This window comes from Urocitellus parryii, chromosome X (genome assembly GCF_045843805.1).
Source record: "Urocitellus parryii isolate mUroPar1 chromosome X, mUroPar1.hap1, whole genome shotgun sequence".
In the NCBI taxonomy this organism is placed as follows: Eukaryota; Metazoa; Chordata; class Mammalia; order Rodentia; family Sciuridae; genus Urocitellus; species Urocitellus parryii.
The window spans coordinates 59,296,278-59,319,933 of NC_135547.1; the positions used below are offsets into that span (position 1 = coordinate 59,296,278).

The 23,656-nt window shown below is 40.9% G+C and overlaps 1 pseudogene; it reads left to right on the forward strand.

The window, feature by feature from the left end:
• Positions 1–17,754: 17,754 nt before the first annotated feature.
• Positions 17,755–19,826, forward strand: LOC113175669 (protein ARMCX6 pseudogene; annotated as a pseudogene).
• The last annotated feature ends 3,830 nt before the right edge of the window (positions 19,827–23,656 follow it).

A 23,656-nucleotide genomic window follows, 5' to 3' on the forward strand; every position in this document is an offset into this window, starting at 1 on the left:
AAAGTAGACATCTGTTCTCAACACATCTTTTCAGACTGCATACTTTGTGAAGAATGAATTCTCATTACCCTTCTTTGATTAGTTTTCTTCATGAATATAAACATAAGTTTTATGTTTGCTACTTTTGAGATACAGTGTACTGAGTTAATATCGGTGAAGTCCTTTATTACTGAGATCATTTTATTGTAAGATTAATCATTTGAGTGATTTCCTAGCTCAGAACTAGAAAACAGAGCCTGGGCAGATGTTTACTGGGTGTTACTTTTGGGGGCTATATAAGACAAATCGTCAAGAGGAACTAGGTAGGGGAATATCAAAAGCAAACAACAGGTTGAGTTATCCATCTGGATATAACTTTTTAACAAAAATACAAACACAAATGATTATCTTCAGTATGGATGTAAAAATTACTGCATCTAAAACCAGTTGAAATGGAAGGAGTTAAAAATCATTCTTTTTTTTTTTCTGTCAGCTTTCTTTTTATCTTTTATTTCTTGTTGTGGTTCAGGCAATCGAACCCAGGGCCTTGTACAAGCTAGGCAAGCACCCTACCACTAAGTCATATCCCAGCCCTCTGTCAGTTCTCAAGAAAAGCCAGTTGGTACTCCATAGAATATTAACTTTATTTTACTTCTATGGGTCTAATCTGGCTAGTTTACAGCTGCAATACTCTTTCCTTATTAGATAATACTGTGTTATTTGATTCCTCAAGTTGCAGCTGTAACCACAGGGGGTATTTCTTCTGATCAGGAAGCAAGGCAGTTGATCAGGGTTTAGGATTGAAGGTGGAATCCAGTGGATCTGGGATGGCACATAAATTGAGTTAGGAAAGGTTTTGATAATCATATTGTGTTATGAGTCCATTAGGAAGAATCCCAAGACACCATGGGTTAGCATATGATATACTTTGGGCTGTGAAAAGTCTACGATTTGTAAAAAGTGGCCTGGACTAAAAATGTGGAGTCAGTAATTGAAGTATTCATAATATGTTTTGTCAAAGGAAATATGACAATGATTATGCTAATCAGTGCACTTGAACATTTTTTTAATGATGCTGGGGATTGAACCCAGGGCTTTGTGCATGAGAGATAAGCACTCTACCAACTGAGCTATGTCCCACATTTGAACATTTTAAAAATATGCCAAGTAATCCTGTTCTCCAAGCTTATATTGTCATTTATACCTTGCAACCAAAGACAAAACAAACATTGATGTGCTAAATAATGTTATTAAATCTTAAAGACATGAGCAGTTTTGGTATCAAGATTTTTTTTCATCATCAAGTTGTTTTCAATAACTTTATTTTGTTTATTTATTTTTTTATGTGATGTTGAGGATTGAACCCTGTGCCCCACACGTATGAGGCAAGAACTCTACCACTGAACCAAAAGCCCAGTCCCTCATCATCAAGTTTTGATATTAAGGTTGTATGACATAATTTTTCACTTATACAATGGTCTCTTTTGATAAAGATAAATTTATCAATATTTTCTTTCATTTTATTTTATTATTTTAAATAAATGTCCCATACTCTAATTTCATGAAGATTGCATATGCTATATCCTGGAAACTTTATTGTTTTGTCTTTTGCATTTAGATTTATATTTCACCTGGAATTCATTTTTGTGTATGTTGTGAAGTAGGAGTCAAGATCCCATTTTCCCCCATATATGACTGACACAACATCATTTCTTGAGAAGACCATTCTTACTCCACCATACTACAGAGTCAACTTTGTGATTAATTATGTTACTACATATAAATGTATCTATTTCTGTACTTCCTATTCTTCTGTCCATTGGTCTATTTGTTTATCTTTGCACCAATATCCTCGAACCCTGTCACAGTTTCACAATTAATGTAGTTTTGTAATATAACTTTTTGCTGATAGAAATCACCTTTGCGTTCTTTTCTAAGATTGTCTTAGTTATTTTTGACTTTTTACATTTCCATATAGATTTTGAAAATAAGCTTGACAAATCACAACACACATGCACACACACACACACAGTGATTGCACTGAATCTGTAGGTTAATTTGGGGGAGATTAACATATTTACAATATTGAATTTTCTAGTCCATAACATAGTCTGTCCTTTCATTTATTTAGAACTTCTTTAATTTCTTTCTTTCTTTTTTAGAAAGAGAGAGAGAGAGAGAGAGAGAGAGAGAGAGAGAGAGAGAGAATATTTTTAATATTTATTTTTCAGTTTTCGGTGGACACAACATCTTTATTTTTATTTTTATGTGGTGCTGAGGATCGAACCCAGTGCCCCGCGAATGCCAGGCAGGCATGTTTCTGCTTGAGCCACATCCCCAGCCCTTTAATTTCTTTTAACAGTGTTTTGTAGTTTTCAGATGTCAGATTTCATGGTTTTGTCAATATTCTAATGGTGTTGAATATAACATTTCATTTTAATGTTGTTTGCTGCTAATATATTGGAATATAGCTGATTTTTAAAAATTGTATTTGTTTAAAATGAATCATTTTAACTGATACAAAAAAATCTCCTCACAAAATTTGCACTTATTAATGGTATACCATGTGATGTTTTGATACATGTACATATTGTGCAATCAGGATAAACATATTTATCTCTTCAAATATTCATCACTTCTATATTTTGGAAACAGTTAGAATCCTTTTTTCTTTTGAATTATACAGTATGCATTTGCTACCTACAGTAACCCTACTGTGTAAACGCACACTAGGACTTCTTACTCCTATCTCACTACATTAATATACATTGACCAATCTTTCCCCATCCTATCCCCCTACTTTCCCAGAATCTAATAAACACCATTCTCCTTTCAATTTCCATGAGATCATATTTTTAATATTCCACATATAAGTGAGTGCCGCAAACTGCCCGGCCCCGGGCCGGTTGAGTCCCGCTCCTGCTGCCGAGCACTGCCTGCGGCACCCCTGCTGAGCGATCCCCTGCTGAGCTGTCAGTGCACACGGGCTTGCAATCTTGCAACCCGGTTGGGCACAAAAACACAAGCCAGTCAAACTGAGACAAAGTTTTATTTAGAGAGAGGCCGTGTGCGTCCTCTAACAGGTGGGTCCGCCACGTGTGTGTTCTACCTGAGCCGGGGGGGGGGGGGGGGGGGGGGGGTTCCCCTTCCCCCGGAACACCCTCCTACCATCCTTTCCCAACCAATGGGAACTCTCCCATTACAAGAGTGACATGAGTAACCTGAGTCCTGAAAATGGGCCCAGCTGGACAGCATGAGTCCAATTACCATATGAATGTGAATTGCTGGCTGGCAGTCAATAAAATCCAAAGGTGCCTGTATCAATATTTTTGCTGTGGCTCCTAACATCTGCCCCCTACTGTTTAAATAAACAACAGGCAAATGTGGCTAGGGACCGTGCCTGTTAGGTATGTCCAATTCACATATGGTTCTTACCCGTCATGGGAAAACTGACCTTATTGCGTCAGTCTCCTGGCTTAGGTTGATACCACTGTAACCGAATCATACCCGTCACTGACTACCGGTCCAGTATATAGCCATACCTGTGTAATAGGCCTATGCACCAGTGGGGGGGTGAGGTTCTTGCCTCACTTCTGTTGGCCCCCAAATTTAACCTTGGTGCCAGTGGGGGGGTGAGGTTCTTGCCTCACCTCTGTTGGCCCCCAAATTTAGACCATCACTAGCAGAAGGGAGAAAGACGCAGAATTGCCACGACACCAAGCCAATTGACGGCTCCTATGGAAACACTGGTGACACATCGGCTAAGATATTTAGCACTACCAGTTCGCTGTAACAACAAATAGAACACAATGTATATAGGTGATACATAGTCCAGACAAGTTGTGTAAGCAGTTCAAAGTGGAGGAGTCTATCAATATGTCCATTTCCTCCCAAGGTAAATTAAGTCCTTGATTGAGCAGTTCAAATTGGAGGAGTCTATCAATATGTCCATTTCCTCCCAAAGTAAATTAAGTCCTTGATTGAGCAGTCTTATTGAGTTATTTTGATTGATGTATCAATTTATACAGTTTATAGTGATAGCTATCATAAAAGTTGTAGTTTGGTCTTAGTCTTCACCGGCACTGGGATGGAGATGGGAATTATGGCCATGTTGCTAAAGAGACATTATCCTGAACAGAATTATGAAATATAATGAAAAGGAAAGGTGAAAGTAAACAAACATATCTGTTAACCACCTTTAAAAACAAAATTTAATAACAGCTGTTTACCTAAAGTAAATTAAACCATATAAGTCACGTGACTAAATTTTTTTTTTTTTTGAATACTTGTATCTATATATACATGAGCGCTCCTTATAAATGAAATATGGACATACACATTCTGTAGAAATTGTGTTAGTTAATCTCTCTGGAATCCAAATTGGTTGCTGTTCCTCCTGTGGAAAAACACAGACGGAGCCCCGACTCCAGACTATTACTGGGTCCGGACCTTTCCATTGTCCTGTTAGAATATCTTTCCAAAGTACCTTAGGCTTATGTACATTTTTCGGATACATATGTCTTTCCGCAGCACTAAGTCCTGATGAATCCAAATTTAGAAAGTTTAGAGTAAAAAGGGTTATTTTAAGTTTATCTTTGGGGGATATATACCCCTTACTAATTCCCTCCCTTTGCTTTAATAAGTACATTTTTATAGTTTGATGAGCTCTTTCAACTATGCCTTGTCCCTGTGGGTTGTATGGGATTCCTGTTATATGAGTAATGCCAAATGATGAGCAAAATTGTTTAAAAGACTTGGAGATGTAACCAGGACCGTTATCGGTTTTTAACTGTTTAGGAACACCCACAGTGGCAAAATTTTGTAAGCAATGAGCTATAACATCTTTAGTTTTTTCTCCGGGATGAAGGGAGCCCATCAAAAATCCAGAAGAAGTATCAACTGTAACATGTAAATATTTTAATTTTCCAAATTCTGGCAAGTGTGTGACGTCCATCTGCCAAATATGGTTAGGTATCAGTCCTCTAGGATTGACTCCAAGATTAACTTGTGGCAAAAATGTCACACAATTTTGACATTGTTTTATTATATGTCTGGCTTGTTCTTTAGTTATTTTAAAACGTTTTTGTAAAGTATTAGCATTGACATGGAACCTTTTATGAAAATTTATAGCTTCTTCTATTGTGGAGAAAATATGTATGTCATGTGTAGATTTATCTGCTAGTTCATTACCCAAACTAAGGGCTCCAGGCAATCCTGTATGTGCTCTGATATGTCCTATAAAGAATGGATCCTTTCTATCCCAGATTAGACTCTGTATAGCAGAAAACAAAGAGAAAACAGTAGAGGAAGGAGAAATCCTACCAGCATCTTCAAGAGATACGATAGCATTAACTACATACTGACTATCAGAAAATAAATTAAATGTAGAATCTTTGAACATCATAAAAGCTTGCAATACTGCATTGAGCTCTACCTTTTGAGCTGATTGTTTGGGTACTAAAAATGTAAAAGTTTGATCAGGAGTAACTACTGCTGCTGTACCATTATTTGACCCATCAGTGAATATATTTGGAGCATTTATGATAGGGGTTTTTCTTGTCATTTTTGGAAAAACTACAGGATGCTTAGACCAAAAGGACAACAAAGGATTAGATGGCAAGTGATTATCAAATGCAACACTAGATTTACACATGATTATTGCCCAAGTATTTAACTCATTAGCTAACTCATCAATTTGATCCATAGTATATGGAGTAATAATTTTATTGGGAGAAATCCCAAACACTCCTTTTGCTGCTTTTATTCCTTTGAGTATTAATTGCCCTACAGCCTCAGGATATCTAGTAAGAATAGTATTAGGAGAATAAGATAAATGTATCCATAATAATGGACCTTCTTGCCAAAATACCCCTGTAGGAATATTTTTTGTCGGTAATACAATAAATAATAAAGGCAAACTTATATCAATTCTATCCAAATGCATATTTTCCATATATGTTTCAATGATTTTTAATGCCTTTCTAGCTTCAGGCGTTAACATGCGGGGTGAATTTGGATCTGATGGACCTTTTAAAATATCAAATAAAGGTCCTAATTCTCCTGTTGGTATGCCTAGATAAGGCCTTATCCAATTTATATCTCCCAATAACTTTTGAAAGTCATTAAGTGATTTGAGTTGATCTACTCGTATTTGAATTTTTGGTGGACGGACCATGGTTGAGGATAATAGAACTCCTAAATAATTAATTGGAAGATTTAATTGTACTTTATCTATTGCTATTTCTAGATTATAATTTTTTAATAAGTTTGTAAGCGTGGCATAACATTCTAGCAATGTGTTTTTATCTTTATGTGCCATTAACACATCATCCATATAGTGAAATATCTGTAGTTCAGGGTTTTGATTTCTAAGTGGCTGGATTGCTTTATCAACATAAATTTGGCACAAAGTTGGGCTGTTAGCCATCCCTTGAGGGAGTACTTTCCATTCATATCTCTGATCAGGACCTTCATGATTCAGTGCAGGGATAGTAAATGCAAAATGTGGACTATCCTCGGGGTGAATTGGAATTGAGAAGAAACAATCTTTAATATCTATAGCTAGAACATGCCACGTTTTTGGTAAAGCAGACAGTTGGGGAATCCCTGATTGAGCAGGTCCCATAATAACCATCTCATTATTAATGGCTCTTAAATCTTGTAATAATCTCCATTTACCAGATTTCTTTTTAATAACAAAAATGGGAGTATTATGGGGAGATACGGAAGGTTGTATATGTCCTTCCGCTAATTGCTGTTTGACCAGATCATGGGCTACTTGTATCTTTTCTTTAGTTAGGGGCCACTGAGGAACCCACACTGGTCTTTCTGATTTCCAAGTAATTTTGATTGTCTCAGTGGCCCTTTTTGAAAACCCAATCCATGTTTATCTATCTCTTGATCTACTTGAATTGGTGCTGTTATATCTTGTTCTTGATCTCTTAATCTCTTTTCTTTTCTAAAGCCTTGTTTTGCCCTAGTAGTGGGCGCATTAGGATTGATGTTATTTGTTAATGTCAATCCTAATTGATCTAGGACGTCTCGTCCCCATAAATTTATGGGGAGATGGTCCAATACATAGGGCTGTATAGTTCCTTCACATCCTTCAGGATCCCTCCAATCTAATACCATTGCACTTCTATGGGGATTAGTTGCCACTCCTAGGCCTCTAAGCGTTTGGGTCGCTTGCTGTAATGGCCAATGCTTAGGCCATTCCTGGCGAGATATGATGCTGAGGTCAGCGCCTGTGTCCAGCAGTCCATTAAAATCATGCCCTTGAATATTTAATTTTAGCATAGGGCGAGAATCTAAATTTAAAGATAGCATAGCCCAATCTACACCTGTGGAGCCTAATCCCTTGGAACCTCTTTCTACATTACAACTGGAAAATTTATCATGTAGGCTTGGTATTATTAATAACTGTGCTATTCTATCTCCTGATGAAATTACTGATATACCTCTTGGAGAACTAGCTATGATTTTTATTTCACCCTCATAATCGGGATCAATTACCCCAGGACTTATCATAAGTCCTTTAAGTGTAGAAGAACTGCGTCCTAATAATAAGCCTACTGTTCCCTGGGGAAGAGGTCCTTTTACTCCTGTGGGAATGATTTGAACTCCCATCTCTGGAGTTAATACTGCTCTGGCAGAGGCACAGATGTCCAACCCTGCGCTCCCTCTAGTCTGTCTGATGAGGGATCTGATGGATAATGCGTCCTGGGCACCACCTTGATGGTGCTGCTGGGTTCCTCCATTGCCCCGTATATTTGTGGTTTTGGGCCCCGGGGCATTGGGCCCTCCAATTCGTTTTTTGACAACGGGGCCTGATGCCTTTCTCCACGATATCGTGGGTAGACACTTGGTCTTTGTCCATTTTTTGATAACGGAATACCCTCTATGGTGGTTTGAGAATGGCATTCATTAGCCCAATGTCTCCCTCTATGGCATCGTGGGCAAATACCCGGGATTCTACTCTTTTGATACCTAGCTTTGTTAAACCCTCCTCCTATGGGGCAATTTCTTTTAAAATGCCCTTCTTGATTGCAATTATAGCATGTTTTTGGCTTGGTACTTAAAGCCTGTTTTACTTCAGCTGCCATGACTTGTCCTTGTTCATTAATGTCTCTACATAATTTAATATATGTGTTTAAATCTTCCTGTTTCCACGGTCTAATGACCTCTTTGCAGCAACGATTTGCTTGATCGTAAGCCAGCTGTTTTATAAATGGCATTGCCTGTTCTGTATTTTCAAATGTCTCAGAGGCTGCTTCAATAAGTCTAGCTACAAAGTCAGCGTAGGGCTCATTAACTCCTTGTATTATCTTAGATAGTTGACCTTGAAAATCCCCTTGTCCCTTTAAAGTTTTCCATGCCTTAATTGCATTTATAGCGACTTGAGCGTATACGCCAGGATCATATCTGAGCTGTTGCATCTGTTCTTGAAACTCCTCTTTTCCCAGTAACATTTTCAGGCCTCGTTCAGGGTAACCTGCTTCTGCATTTTGCCTAGCTGTCTCCTTGCAAAATTCCTCATTGGCAATTTTCCATAATAAATACTGTCCTCTATTTAGCACAGAATTACACACGTTAGCCCAATCAGCTGGTGTTAAGTTCCAGCCGGTAATAGATTCGACCATACTGACTGTGAAGGGAGCGGCCGGGCCGTAGGCTGCTACAGCTTCCTTTAATTGTTTTATTATTTTGAAATCTAAGGCACGGTAAACTCGTTCTTTTTCTTCTCCCTGCTCAATTACAGGGCATGCTAGTTTTTGGGGTCCCGCCTCAGGATTCCGTTCATCATCTATGGAGGCAGGTAAAGCTGTTGGTTGAACTATGCCTTCTGGTGGTGGAACGGAGTTAGTAGCAGCCTCCCTATCTGACGACCGTTTTTTCCCTGAGCTTGCCTTGTTCAAATTTTCTTCTATCTGACTAGCTTGAGAGACCTTTTGTTTTGCTTGACCTAATATGTTTTCTGCCATGGCTTGGACCTCTAACAATTTACTTAACAGTTTTTCAGTTTGTTTTTTACTAGATTCTAATCTACTATAAAGGTAACGTAACCCAATAAGATAGGATAGAAGAAAGCCAAAACAAAATGAAACAGAAACGGAGAGGAGGAAAATGATTATGTCAATTTTCTCTCTCTCAGGGCCGAATAACTTCAAACCTTGAGTCAGCCATTTATCCCAACTCGTCTGAAAAAATTGTAAGGCTAGAGAGCCTGAAATAAGAGCAGAATAAATCAAAACAGAAATACCCATTCTGTCGCCTTTCCTTAGGGGCGAGTGATATTACTCACCTTTAAGTTTTGGGCGTTCCCAGTACAGGGCCACCAAAATGCCGCAAACTGCCCGGCCCCGGGCCGGTTGAGTCCCGCTCCTGCTGCCGAGCACTGCCTGCGGCACCCCTGCTGAGCGATCCCCTGCTGAGCTGTCAGTGCACACGGGCTTGCAATCTTGCAACCCGGTTGGGCACAAAAACACAAGCCAGTCAAACTGAGACAAAGTTTTATTTAGAGAGAGGCCGTGTGCGTCCTCTAACAGGTGGGTCCGCCACGTGTGTGTTCTACCTGAGCCGGGGGGGTTTCCCCTTCCCCCGGAACACCCTCCTACCATCCTTTCCCAACCAATGGGAACTCTCCCATTACAAGAGTGACATGAGTAACCTGAGTCCTGAAAATGGGCCCAGCTGGACAGCATGAGTCCAATTACCATATGAATGTGAATTGCTGGCTGGCAGTCAATAAAATCCAAAGGTGCCTGTATCAATATTTTTGCTGTGGCTCCTAACAAGTGAGATCATGTAGTACTTTGTCATTGTGTGCTTGGCTTATTTAACTTAATGTAATTTGTCCAAATTCATCCATGTTGCTGCAAACAAGATTTCTTTCTTTCTAAGGGCCAAATAGTATTCTATTGTGCGTATACTTCTTTTTTAAAAATATATTTATTTTTTAGTTGTAGTTAGGCACAATACCTTTATTTTATTTACTTATTTTGATGTGGTGCCGAGGATCGAACTGAAGGCCTCGCTTGTGGCAGGCAAATGCTTTACCGATGAGCCACAACCCCAGCCCTGTGCATATACTTCTTTATCCACTCATCTATTGATGGAAACTTAGATGGATCTTGGTTATGGTGACTAGTGTTTCAGTAAACATGGGAATACAGATGTCCCTTTAACATAGTGATTTCATTTAATTTGGATATATTCCCAGCAATGGGATTGCTAGATCATGGGATAGCACTCTTTTTAATTTTTTGAGAATGCTCCATATTGTTTTCCAAAATGGTTGTACTAATTTACATTTCCAGTAACAGTGTACAAGTATTCCCTTTTCTCTAAATTTTTACCAACATTTTGTCTTTTCAATAAGCCATTCTAACAGATGTGTGGTGGTGAAGTTATTTCATTGTAGTTTTAATTTGCATTTCTCTGATGCTTACTGATGTTGAGAATTTTTTTGTATACCTGTTGGTCATTTGTATGTCTTTTGACAAATGTCCATTCAGGTCTTTTGTCCATTTTTTAAAAAATTAGGTTGTTTTCTTACTGCTGAGTTGTTTGAGTTCCTTATATAATTTGGATATAAACCCCTTGTCATCATTATCCAAAGTATATGTATGAAGACATGAATTGGTGTCAACATAATTTATATACAACCAGTGATATGAAAAGTGGTGCTATATATGTGTAATAAGAATTGTAATGCATTCCAATATCATTTATATTTTAAAAAATTCAATAAAAAATAAACCCCTTGTCAGATGTATGGTTGTCAAATATTTTCTCCCACTATATAGTTTGTATTTTCAATCTATTAATTGTTTCCTTTGCTGTGCAGAAGATTTTTAGTTTGATGTAATCCCATTTGTCTTTTTTTTTCTCCTTTTTTGCCTGAAGTTTTGGGCTCATATTTTAAAAGTCATTGCCCAGAGCAATGTTATAATGTTATGGAGCTTTTTTCCTATGTTTTCTTCCTATTGTTTTATAGTTTCAGGTCTTACATTTAAGTCTTTAATCCATTTGAGTTTATCTTTTCTGCAGTGTTGGGGATTAAACCCAGGGACACTCTACCACTGAGCTCCATCCCAGCCCCTTTCATTTATTTATTTATTTTAAGCTTTGAAACAGGGTCTCATTAAGCTTCCCAGGCTGGCCCTGTACTTTCAGTTCTCCTACCTCAGCCTCTTGAGTAGCTAGGATTACAGGTATTCACCAACACACCTGGCTCAACACACCTGGCTTGAGTTGATTTTTGTATATAGTGTGAGATGAGGGTCTAATTTTATTCTTTATATGGATAGCCAGTTTCCACAGCACATTTTATTAAAGTGTGTCTATTCCCCATTGTGTGTTCTTGGTACCTGTGTCAAAAACCAATTAGCCCTATATACATGAATTTATTTCTAGTATTTGTTCTATTCCTTTGCTCCATGTGTTCATTTTTATTCCAATGCAATGTGCTTTTGATAATTGTAACTGTGCAATGATGCTTCTACCTTTGATATTTTTGCTTAATATTCCTTTGGCTGTTAGGGGGTCTTTAATTTCTTCTTATGAATTTTAGGACTTTTTTTCTATTTTTGTGAAAAATGACATTGGGGTTTTGATAAATATTGCATCAAATCTGTAGATTGCTATGAGTAGTCTGGACATTATTAACTATAAGTTCATCTAGTCTATGAACACCTGGTGTTTTTCCATTTATTTGTGTCTTCTTTAATTTCTTTCATGAATGTTTTTAGTTTTCAGTTGTAAAAGTGCTTTATCTCCTTGGCTAAATGTGTTGCTAAATACAATTTTTTGGTAGCTATTGTAAATGAAATTATTTTTTGATTTCCTTTTCTGACAGTTCATTGTTTATGTATAGAAATGTTACTGATTTTTGTTATTGTTTAATTGATTACTTTTAACAATTTTGGTGGTGTATTTAAGGTTTTCTATAGATAAGATCATGTCTTCTACCAACAGGGACAACTTTAACTTCTTCCTTTCCAATTGGTTTCATGTTATTGATTCCTTGTGCCTAATTGCTCTGGCTGGAACTTCTAGTACTATGTTGAATAGAAGTAATGTGAATGGATATCCTTGTCTTGTGCCTGATCTAAGAGGAAATTCTTTCAACTTTTCACCACTGCTCATATATGGCATTTTTTTTTAAAGAGAGAGTGAGAGAGGAGAGAAAGAGAGAGAGAGAGAGAGAGAATTTTTAATATTTATTTTTTAGTTCTCGTCGGACACAACATCTTTGTTGGTATGTGGTGCTGAGGATCGAACCCGGGCCGCACGAACGCCAGGCGAGCGCGCTACCACTTGAGCCACATCCCCAGCCCCATATATGGCATTTATTGTGTTGAGTTACATTCATTTTATATATAATTTGTTGAGTTTTTATAGTGAAAGGGAATTGAATAATGTCAAATGCTTTTTTTTATTGGTTGTTCAAAACCTTACAAAGCTCTTGACATATCATATTTCAAACATTAGTTTCAAGTGAGTTATGAACTCCCATTTTTACCCCAAATCCAGATTGCAGAATCACATCGGTTACACATTCACATTTTTACATAATGCCATACTAGTGACTGTTGTATTCTGCTACCTTTCCTATCCTCTACTATCCCCCTCCCCCCCATCTTCTCTTTCTATCCCATCTACTGTAATTCATTTCTCTCCTTGTTTTTTCTTCCAATTCCCCTCACAACCTCTTTATGTAGTTTTTTATAACAATGAGGGTCTCTTTCCATTTCCATGCAATTCCCCTTTTCTCTCTCTTTCCCTCCCATCTCGTGCCTCTGTTTAATGTCAATCTTTTCTTCCTGCTCTTCCTCCCTGCTCTATTCTTAGTTGCTCTCATTATATCAAAGAAGACATTTGGTATTTGTTTTTTAGGGATTGGCTAGCTTCACTAAGCATAATCTGCTCTAGTGCCATCCATTTCCCTGCAAATTCCATGATTTTGTCATTTTTTAGTGCTGCGTAATACTCCATAGTGTATATCTACTGAGATGATCATTTGGTTTCTGTTCTTCATTTTTTTTTTTTTTTTTGCCTGGAGATTGAACCCAGGGACACTCTACCACAGAGTTATATTCACATCCCTTTTTATTTTTTTGAGACTGGGTCTTGTTAACTTTCCCAGGCTGGCCTCAACTTGAGATCTCACTGTTTCAGCCTCCCAAGTATCTGAGATTATAGCATGCACCACTGCATATAGCTTCTTCATTCTGTTAATGTTGTATATTACTTTGATTTGTATATGCTGAACCATCTTTACATACTTGGGGAAAAATCTCACTTGATAATTTGAATGATCTTTTTAGATGCATTGAATTTAGCTTGCTAGTATTTTGTTTAGGATTTTGCAACTATGTTCAACAGGGATGTTTCCTGTAGTTTTCTTTTCTTATATATGGCTTTGGATGAGGGTCATGCTGGTCTTCTAAAATGAATTTGGAAGTATCCCGTTTTTCAATTTATTGAGAGTTTGAGAAAGATAGATATTAGTTCTTTAAATGTTTGGAAGAATTCAGCAGTGAAACTGTCAGGTTCTGGGCATTTCTTTGGAGACTTTTTACTACTAATTTAATATCTTGATACTCATTATTAGTATGTTCAGATACAGGCCTGTATCTGTGCAAACCAACCTGAAGTTTGTGTTCATAGCAGCTGACCTGGTCCTGGGGTGGAACTGGAGCCAGATTCTACAGGGGCACCCCTGAGTCCTGGATCCATGAGGGCTGGCCTGGAGCCTGGAACTTCAGGGTGGTCTTGGAAGTCTCAGACCTCCAGGTCAAGCCATGGAACCAGGGTCCAAATGGATTCGGTTATAGGGACTGGCCTGGTACTGGGCAAACCTGGAAACTGTGTCCATTAGTGCCTGGGGCCAGGTGTGCCAACCTGGTGCTGGTGTAGGCCTGAAGTCTGGGCCTGTGTGATTTGACCAGGCTTTGGAGCCTGGAGTCACAGGGCTGGCTTTATGACTAGCTTTGCAGAGGCCAGGTACTAGAGCCAGTCCGGAGCCTGGAGCTGCTGGGGATAGCCTGGTGGTGGAGCAGGCCTAGAGACTGAGTCTTCCAGGTGGGCTTGGAGACCAGAGTATGTTGGCCTGCCTGGTATTGAGTTTTACTGGAATGGGCCTAGTGTGGGGTCCAAGACAATGTCTAGTGCTTACTTCTCTTTCCTTCCCCCACCAGCAGAGGGTGTCTCTCTTCATGCTGTGTGTCCTAGGTTTGGAGAAGGGCTGATGTGGATAATGTAAAAAATATCCTGCCTACTCTCTTTAAAGAGTCTTTTCTTATTTCTGTACTACACCCAGGTGCTTTAATTCTTCACCTGTTTTCCTTAGCTCCTATGGAGTTATTTTCACATGTGGATAGTTCAAGTGAATGTTTCTGTGGACAGAGGTGGTGGTGGGAGTATAAAAGTTGGGAAATCCTATTCTACCATCTTGGTGACATCTGCTAGGGTGGTTGTTTATAAAAAATATAATCACTGATTTAACAGCTTACTTGTTATGGTCTATTATCTACAGAAAGGAGTTTTTTTTCTTTTTTCTTTTTTTTAAATATAAAACATTAATAGATGTGGTTTGTTAGTTTATGTGAGATTTTTTCTATGTCTTGAGTCACTAACAAATTCTTATTGGTGACTTGTGTGCTTTGGGGCATTTTTTATTTCACCTAGGTTATCTAAGTTTTTGGTATATAATTGCTGTAAACATTCTCTTATACTTCTTTTTTATTTATATAATATTTACAATAATAGCCTCAGATTTATTTTTTATTAGTAATATTTGTGTCTTATCTTTCTGTCAGTCTACCAAAAGTTTTGTCAATTTTTTCTAAAAGAACCAACTTCTAGTTTCATTGATTCTGTCTATTGTTTCACCATTCTCTCTATTATTGAACTCCACTGTAATTTTCTAACTTATTTTTTTCTGTTAGCTTTGGTTTTAGTTTCTTTTTTCTTTATAATTCCTTAATATGTAAAATTAGATTGTTAATTTGTTATATTTTTCTTAATGTAGACACTTACTGCTATAAATTTCCCTTCATCTATGCTTTTGCCATCTCTCAAATTTTGGTGTATTGTGTTTTTAGTTTCATTCATGTTAAAATACTTGTTAAATTTCACTTTTAATGTTTTTTAACCCATTAGTTATTTAAGAGCATGTTGTTTACTTTTCACAGATTTGTGAATTCTCCACTTCCTTCTGTTATTGATTTTTAGTTTCATTCCACTCCATTGTAGTCAAAGAAAATCCTTTGTATGGTTTCAATATTTTCAATTTTTAGACTTGTTTTATCCTAACATATGGCTTATTTTGAAGAATATTCCACAATAGAAAAGATTATGTATTCTGGGCTGGGGATGTGGCTCAAGCAGTAGCACACTCGCCTGGCATGCGTGCGGCCCGGGTTCGATCCTCAGCACCACATACCAACAAAGATGTGTCCGCCGAAAACTAAAAAATAAATAAATAAATATTAAAAAAAAAAGATTATGTATTCTATTGTTGTTGGGTGGAGCATTGTATATATACTTGTTTGCTCTAATTCAATTATGATGTTGTGCAGAAACTTTTTAGTATTATATAGTCCCACTTTTCTAATTTTTCTTTTTTTTCTTCATGCTTTTGGTCTCATATCCAAGATATTATTGCCAAGCCAAATGTCATGAAGCTTTTCCTATATTTTTCCTTCTAGATATTTTAGACTTTTCTTTTTTAAAGAAGTTGTTATTTTTTGGTACTGTAGATTGAACCCAGGAGCACTTACCACTGAACTACATCCTGGACCTTTTTTAAAAAAATTACTTTGAGACAAGGTTTTGCTAAGTTGCTTAGGGCCTCACTAAGTTGCTGAGGCTGGTTTTGGATTGTGATCCTGCCTTCACCTCCCAAGTGGCTGGGATTACAGAAGTGTGCCACCACCCAGCTAGAGTTTTCTTTAATGAATTTGAGATGATTTTTATTTCTTGTATAAGATAAATGTTCAATTTCATTGTTTTGCTTTGGCTATCTAGTTTTCTAACACCTTTTGTTGAAGAGACTTTGCTTTCCCCATTGCACATTCATGATGCCCTTGTTGAAAATGAATCAGTATTTGAACCTCTAACAACATGTTTAGTTTTGTGGGTCTTTTAGCTTTTAGATAAACAGAATCACATCATGATATTGTTTTGTGCTTTTGTTGCTAACATTGTCTGAGATTAACCCCTACTGCTCCATATAGTACTTACTGTCATTTGTGAATATAACTATCACTTATGAACATATTGTATTGTATTTTTCTATCCTACTGCTGATGGATACTTAGGTTGCTCCCAGTTTACAGCTATTATGAACAGTGCTGCTATGAACATTCTTTTAAAAGTCTTTTGGTGAACATATGCATGCATTTCTGTTAGGTAGTAGGTCATAAATTATGTATGTTTTTTCTCTGAAAACAAAATTAGCGTTTGAAAACTGAAATGCAGTGATTTCTGCAAGGTAAACGCTACTTTATGGGGGGGGGGTCTCATCCAAGATACAGCTGTGTTCATCATGTCCCACTGTTTAGGTACCTTAACATTTGATATTGTAACTACAATGTGTTTTGCCTTAAATCCTACTCTACAAAACAACCTGCAGTGGCATTTTAGCAAACATCACTTCAGAAAACTCCCTATATACTTAAAAGCATAAACAAACCTTATTAACAAGCCTGTATTTTCAAGAAAAATCAACAGAGATAAGAAATAAATATTTAAAATATCTCTATCTCACTTTTTTTGTGGGGTCCAAGCAGAATGATGCATATTAGTGGCTGAGGGTAGGGAAAGTAAGGAGATGTGCTGGTGTCCTGTATTCTAAGAGAAGACAAAGAAATAGAAATAGACAGGTACTCCAAAGAAGGTATATTTTCTCCCTGGAAATCAGACAAAGGTAAAATATAACCAAATGTAAATTCACTTTCTTTTGGCTTCTAGCATTGGCAAATAAATAAATGAGTGGCATTCTGTTATGTTGGGGGCAAGAGAAAATGGCAGGTACATTTTTGCATTACTGTTGGTAGGAGGGGATTTTGGGGACCATGACTCATTGGTGATGTTGGTGACATATGTCTCAAGTAATCAAGAACACTTGAGAGGTGAAGTATTTTTTGATTCTGCAATCATCTCCCTGTTAATAGGTGCGTGAAGAAGATTCTGTACTGGTTAAGAATTGCAAGTTGGTGTTGTAAGAATGAAGATCACCTGGAAGGACAGGATCAAGATTATATAGAATCAGCTTCTCTTACAGGCCTGCCCAATCTACTGGCTCATTTCAGTTCTCTAAAGGATACATGGGACCAGGAAGAGAGATGTTATTGGGGATCCATGAATGAGAGATGGAAAACGTCCAGACAGTCTTGAATCAGCAAAAGAATACTGGCCTACCACCCCACATTAAAAGTTCATTAACCTACTGAAAGAGGTTGTTTTGCCTGTCTGTCTGTAGAGGGCAGCAAAACCCAATGGAAAGGAAGAGGAAGCCAATGACAGGATATTTGGTACACACTGAAGAAACTTGTGTTAATTTAAGGAAATATCAGGCTTGAACCTGTCACAGACAGTGGTAGACGCAAGTGCTAAACCAAAACTTACTCTTCTGCTGTATTCAGAAATCCTGTAATCACATCCTTTTTGGCTCTGAGTAAGCAGGATCAATATTTATAAAAGCAGAAATGGGGATACGGTAAGGTAGAGCAAAAAAAAAAAAAAAATAGGCATTTGTAGAGGGACAAGATGACAAAGTACCAGAAGGACAAGGTAGATGCTGAGCTTGAGACATAAATGGTAGACTTCAAAGCTACCATTTAGGAAAATTGCGCCTGAGTCTTATGTACTAGTGCATCTGAAATCCCCATTCTCTATTGTCTGTCTACCTGTACACAAAAATACAGGAAGGGGAGGGAGAAAATTCCTTCATATAGTGCCATATACCTGAAGATAAGGGGTGAATGTGGGGTGTCAGAGTCAGAATACAGGGTCCAGAGGTAACTCAGCTTCTCCTTCTCCCAGGCTTTATTCTACTCTTTTTAATTTTGGTGCTGGAAAGAGGCATGTACTGTACCTCAGGGGAACTGCAGAAATGAGCTAAAAGGAGGTAAATATCAGAGGAGAAACATTTGAAAATTAAGATTCTAACTCAAGAAATAGAGATACATACACCCCCGTATCGTGTGTGTTGACATGTATTTCTGATATATCCTTTCATATCAAAGCTCCATGTATATTAACAAGAATCTAAAGCCATATGGGATGGCAATATAAAGCTTGTGACTGGCGGGGGGGGGGAGTGGTAACAATATGATTCCTAGAACATCACCACTAGATGAATTTTCTAGAATAAAACCCAATTGTGCCTTGTTCTAGGTGTATTATGTCTACAAATTATGAATTACAGAAAACGTGTAAAAATTGGCTCTAGAAGTTGCTATAGTTACTTTCCCACTAAAAACAAGAAGATGGAATCCAGTAAGAAAAGACCCGAAGAGTGAGTCATTTCAGACCAGGGAGAGGACAAGTACAGTCTTTGATCAGGAGTTAAGGGTCCAAAAAAAGCCAAGTCCAGGGGGTGAAGTAAACTTCAATCATACCCCAAAAAGGATCCAAGGACTCACAGAGAGGATACTTTACCAATAAATAAGAATAACTTTTTTTTTAAATCAAAAGGATAATTTGGGGAGGGGTGATACTGAACACAATAAAAGTGTCAGTTGTATTCTTGACCTCTCCAAGTGTCCTTCTATTCAGGGAAAAAAGTTGTTTGCTGAGCCCAAGGATGCTGTTTTTTCACTTAGCCACAATATCAGGAGTCATTTGGCCAACCTTTCCATCTGTGGAAACACACTCCCCACCCCCCACCCCACTGTGAGGGAGGAAGCTTTGTGTGCCCCAGGTAACTTGAATGCCAGTACTGAAAATCAGGGCCAGATTAAGATGTTCATCAATGAAGTGTGTCAGGAGACTGTGCCACGTAGCTGCAACTCATTTCTGCAGCAGGCCGGATTAAATTTGTTAATAAGCATGACAGTTATTAATAACATGCTTGCCAAGTCCGTTTCAGACTTGAAGTTTCCTTTGATACCCGAAAGAAGTGGCTGTGCTAAGGTTCAGGTTTTAGAACCGCTGATGGGTTTGTCTGAAAAGCCACTCTTGGCAGGGGAGTTGCTGGGTGTCCAGATGCTGTTCTCATTCATGTCCCTCTTTATCAGAAGTGCAAACAGAGAGGTTCTCCTGGAAACCCTCACCCCTTAAATAGCCTTCTGGGACAGAATGGGACTGACTCCACACAAACCCTGCTAGGTTTGCAGATGCCAAAGAATCTGCAGTGGGTGCTACTGAGGATCCAGCCTTAGGCAGTCACCCCATCGCCGGGGGTCACTGGGGCTGGGTGCACGTTCCAGAAGCTAGACTGAAGACCACACTCTTTTTGGCCAGGCAGGGCTCCCCCGCAGAGCTTTGGGTAATTCCCTGATTTTGCAGTCTGCAGGCATTGTGCATTGTAAATTACTCCCTTGCAGCCCTCTTGATGCAGTAAAGGGATCACTGTGGCTCGCCTGCTGCAGATAAGGGACATCAAACTAGAGTACCACCAGTGCTCACTTGCCTGTGATGGTCTCCCTGCTGGAGAGGGACCGCTTTGCAGAGGCCAGGCCCATCTGGGAGCTCATGCTGAAAATGCATCTGCCGCTGCCTACGTTGAAGTATTTTCCTTTTCTCTTTCTTCCACACCAGCCCACAGATGGCAAACCTGTTCATCCACAAAGTGCACTCCCCTTGTATCCATTGTACTGACTTAACTTCCTCCGCCCAAGTCTGCATCTGTGTGTATCATCAATAAACTTGTGTGCTTTGATTGGCAAAAAGAGAGAGACATGGTCCTTGTCCTTGAGCCTGCAGTCTGCACCAAGAGAAAGGCCTGCATGCACAATAAACGCCAGCTGACCGGGGGTGGGGGCTGCTCTCTGACAGATGCACACTTGTCAGTGCTCATAGGAGACAGGGGCAGAAAGGGGCGGCTGTGCTCAGCAGAAGCTCCAAGAAGGGAGATGGGGGCAGGGTCGACAGGTGGGGCACAGGGAGGCTGGGGGAATGCTGATGGAATGTTGAGTGAACTGGCAAAGACAGCACTCTCCAAGCAGGACACAGTGGTGCCTGATGCAGAGGAATCCCGCTAAAAAGGTGATTGTGATTCCTTGACTGCCAGCCTAGAGAGGAAGGCCAGTGTCCTTGGTGTTTGTGCATTGCTTATGGTGGTGGTCGATGGTGGGGATTGTGGTGGGGGCAGTGGGGGAGGCTCCCAGTCGAGCATCCATGCACATCCAGTGCATAATTATCACAGTAAAGATTGCCACTTGCCCAGGGCCTACTTGACCTCTCTTTCCCCTGCAAAGCTGCTGTCAGACCTGCTTCCAGCCCTCCTCCCTGTCTTGGGAACCCAAGCACTGCTTCCTGGCAGGGTGAGAGGGTTGTCTACTGCTTCATTTGGGTGAAACTCCTCTCCTCCATGGCTCCCCTTGTATGTCGGGTGGGACCCAGGAAGGGAATAGGGGAGCCCTCCAGGAACTCCCTGTGGGGGTGGTAGGGCAGATGTGAAGGGTGCTTGGTGCAACCAGCCTCGGCCTATCCATCCATCTGGAACACCTCCATACCATCCCTCCAAGGTCCCTGCACCCCGGTGAGGAAAGGAAGTGCCCCTCCGTGCGTGCGGAACCGTGGGTCCAAAGGGCTGGCCAACTCATTCTGCCACACTGTCCCCAACATATCCAGGCCCCTCCCAGGAATCCTCAGCCCCTGTCGCCAAAGTCACATTCTCTGTGGGTTTGTGATGTGCGCGGCAGTGGTCTCCTTCCTCCGAAGCCACGATTTCCCTTGGATGGTGCTGTTTCTGTGCCCTGTGCCCTCTCCCGGAAGGTGTCTCTGAGATGCTGCCGTGGGTCACCGTGCCCTGGCCAGCAGTGGCCTGCCTGCCTGCAGGGTGTTCTGCCTCCTGCCTGCTGTCCTCCACACAGAACTTTGTTTCCTTTTCATTTTTTCTTTTCCTTTCCACCAGAGTTTGGTTGGGTTCCAGGTGGGTTAGAACTTTGCTGCTTGCACCGTGTGCCCCAAACTCTATGCTGACTTGGGCACCTTCCGGTTCTGCCTACCAACTCTGGGAAGCCCTCCAACTGGGAATGGGGATGCTGCATCTCCTCATCCTGCACCTGGGATGGCCAGCAAGAGACCTGTGGGCGCTGCCACACCACACCCCCATGGAGGCTCATCCCCACCCCTGACCGCAGGCCTCCTTGGCTAACCCTGGGGCCCTGTCTTATCTCCCAACAGCAGCTGACAGGACCACCCATTCCTCCCAGGTGAGCCACAGGTAGGCCGGGGCGTCCATTTGACAAGGAGGATTTCCCTGCAGCCTTCATGCTCTTTTCCCAGTCCAGCCTGCCCTGCCAGTGCTGCCTTCAGTGACACCTCCTTGCTCGGCCTCTACTTGCTCCTAGATTCTGCCTCAAATTAGCACGTGCCTCCCCACTCCTCTGCATGCTACCACATCCCAGATGCCCGTTTGTGCATAGTTGTCCCCCATCTTCTGGGCACTGGAGGCTTCAAGGCTGTAGCTGACTCCAAACTCAGAGAGGGCCTCGGAGGCTTCCTGCCCATCTCCTGAGCAGCTCTTTCACAGGGAAGCCTGCAGGCATCCAAGTGCCTCCACGTGAGGCCTCGGCCCAAGGCAAAACCTTCCTTGTCCATTTACTGGCACTGCCCTCCCCCAAATACTCCCTGTGTCTGCAGGTGCAGCACTCTGAACTTCCCTCATCCCTCATCAGTTTATAGGGATGCCAGGTAGGATCCCAGTTCCATGTGGGTTCTGTCTCCTCAGGGAGGCCGGTGGAGGGGAGTGGGGAGCATGCCTGCCACCCAGGGCTGGATCAAGACACTGAGAGGGGGGCTTTCAACTGTGGCCAGAGCACCAGCGCCCCCACCCCATAGGTATAAGCACAATAAAAACAGCCCTGAGCCACCAATCACAAAACTCACCTGTCTGCTTCAACGACAGGACACTGTTTCTGGGCTTTCCTGTGGCAAACACTGGGCAGGCTCATCCATGCTGGGCCTGCCAGGTACTATGAAGGAGGTGCCCTGTCAGGAAGGTGCCGCCCCAGCCTGAGTTGTCTCTTCTATAAATATTGCAACTGCCACCTCAGACTGCCTTCCAGCTCCAGAAAGGGCCCTGGTTTTGCTTCTTATTCATCTCATTAGGACCTTTCCATCGGGTGCCCGAAGCCACTGGCTTCCACGCTACCTATCACCTGTGCTTCCCCCTCTCCTGGGGATCCTGTGGTTTGAAGGCCCTCACTCCCACACCCCTGAAAGTGCATGCAACGTTGCAGACATCCAGCTTCCCCTAGGCCCATCCAGTGCCAGGTCCTGCATTCCCACTGGGCCCGATGTGTCACTCTCAAAGCAGTTTCCACCCCACTTTTAAGTGGCACACGTGCACCAGCACACTCATCACACACCAAGTCAACCCCTGTGCCTTAGCATCACGAGGCTGGGCTAACAGGTGGGCAGCTGTGGGCAGGATTTGCTCCTGCCCGCCTTCTAGAATTCACTGATAAGGCCTGGACTGCAGCAAGGCCCTGCCCCAGAGCCCAGCACACCCCTGCAGAAGTTCCAGAGCCCCGCCCCTGCCTGGTGGAAAAAGTGGAAAAAGATGTAATGCATGCATCTTCTCACAGTCTGCCACTCCCCTCCTCGCTTTGCTCATGGCCTCCTTTTCACCCAGGACGTTCATTTACACTGACTGCCTCTGTCTTTGTGGGCAGCTTAGGATGCCACCCCCACACACTCCCTGATTACTAAAAGGGTCTCCTTTATAGCTCCCCAGTGCTTTCATACCTGCCATTTCAAGTTTTGTTTCATGGGTCTGTCTGCTGGGCACTTCCTTTTGGGCAAGGTCTGCAATAATGAAGTAATTTGCCTTCTTTTCCCCAATGGATAACCACTAGTTATCCAGCACCACTGGTTGAGCACTCCATTCCTGGGCCACCGTGTAGCACATTGTGGCACCCTCATGCACCCAGCCCAGCAACTCCTCTGTGCCTTCCTGGCACTGAAGTCTCTCTTGAGGCACAGCTCTTTCTCCCAGGAACTCCTAATTGACTTGGGGAGCCTCATCTCCCTGGGTGGCCCCGGGGAGGTGGTGTGTGTGTGTTGGTGTGGGGGGGGGCCTGTGGCTGCCTGTGAGCAGCCATCAGCTTCAGATACCTTCTCAGATACCTTCTCAGATACCTTCTCAGATGAAAGCTTGGGAATCCCTGAGAATTTAGCACCATCTGAATCTGAGCACTCTTTTTTTTCTCCCAAATCACAGAATGTGTGCAAGACAAAACCAAGTTCCTGAATAGTGTTCTGTGTCCAATTATAAGTATTTTGTATGCTATAATATCATTCATTAGTATATGTGATTTTACATTTTCTTATGTAGTTTTGAATATTTCTAGCATGATGAGTTTTGTTTTTTTCCTCTTGGCAAGTATATTGAGTAAGTGAAGGAAAAGATCAATAGGACACTATTTTTGTCCTATTTTCTTTTGAGTGTTGTACTTATGAATGCATTTCCCATTCAAAAATAAATTTACTAGGAAAC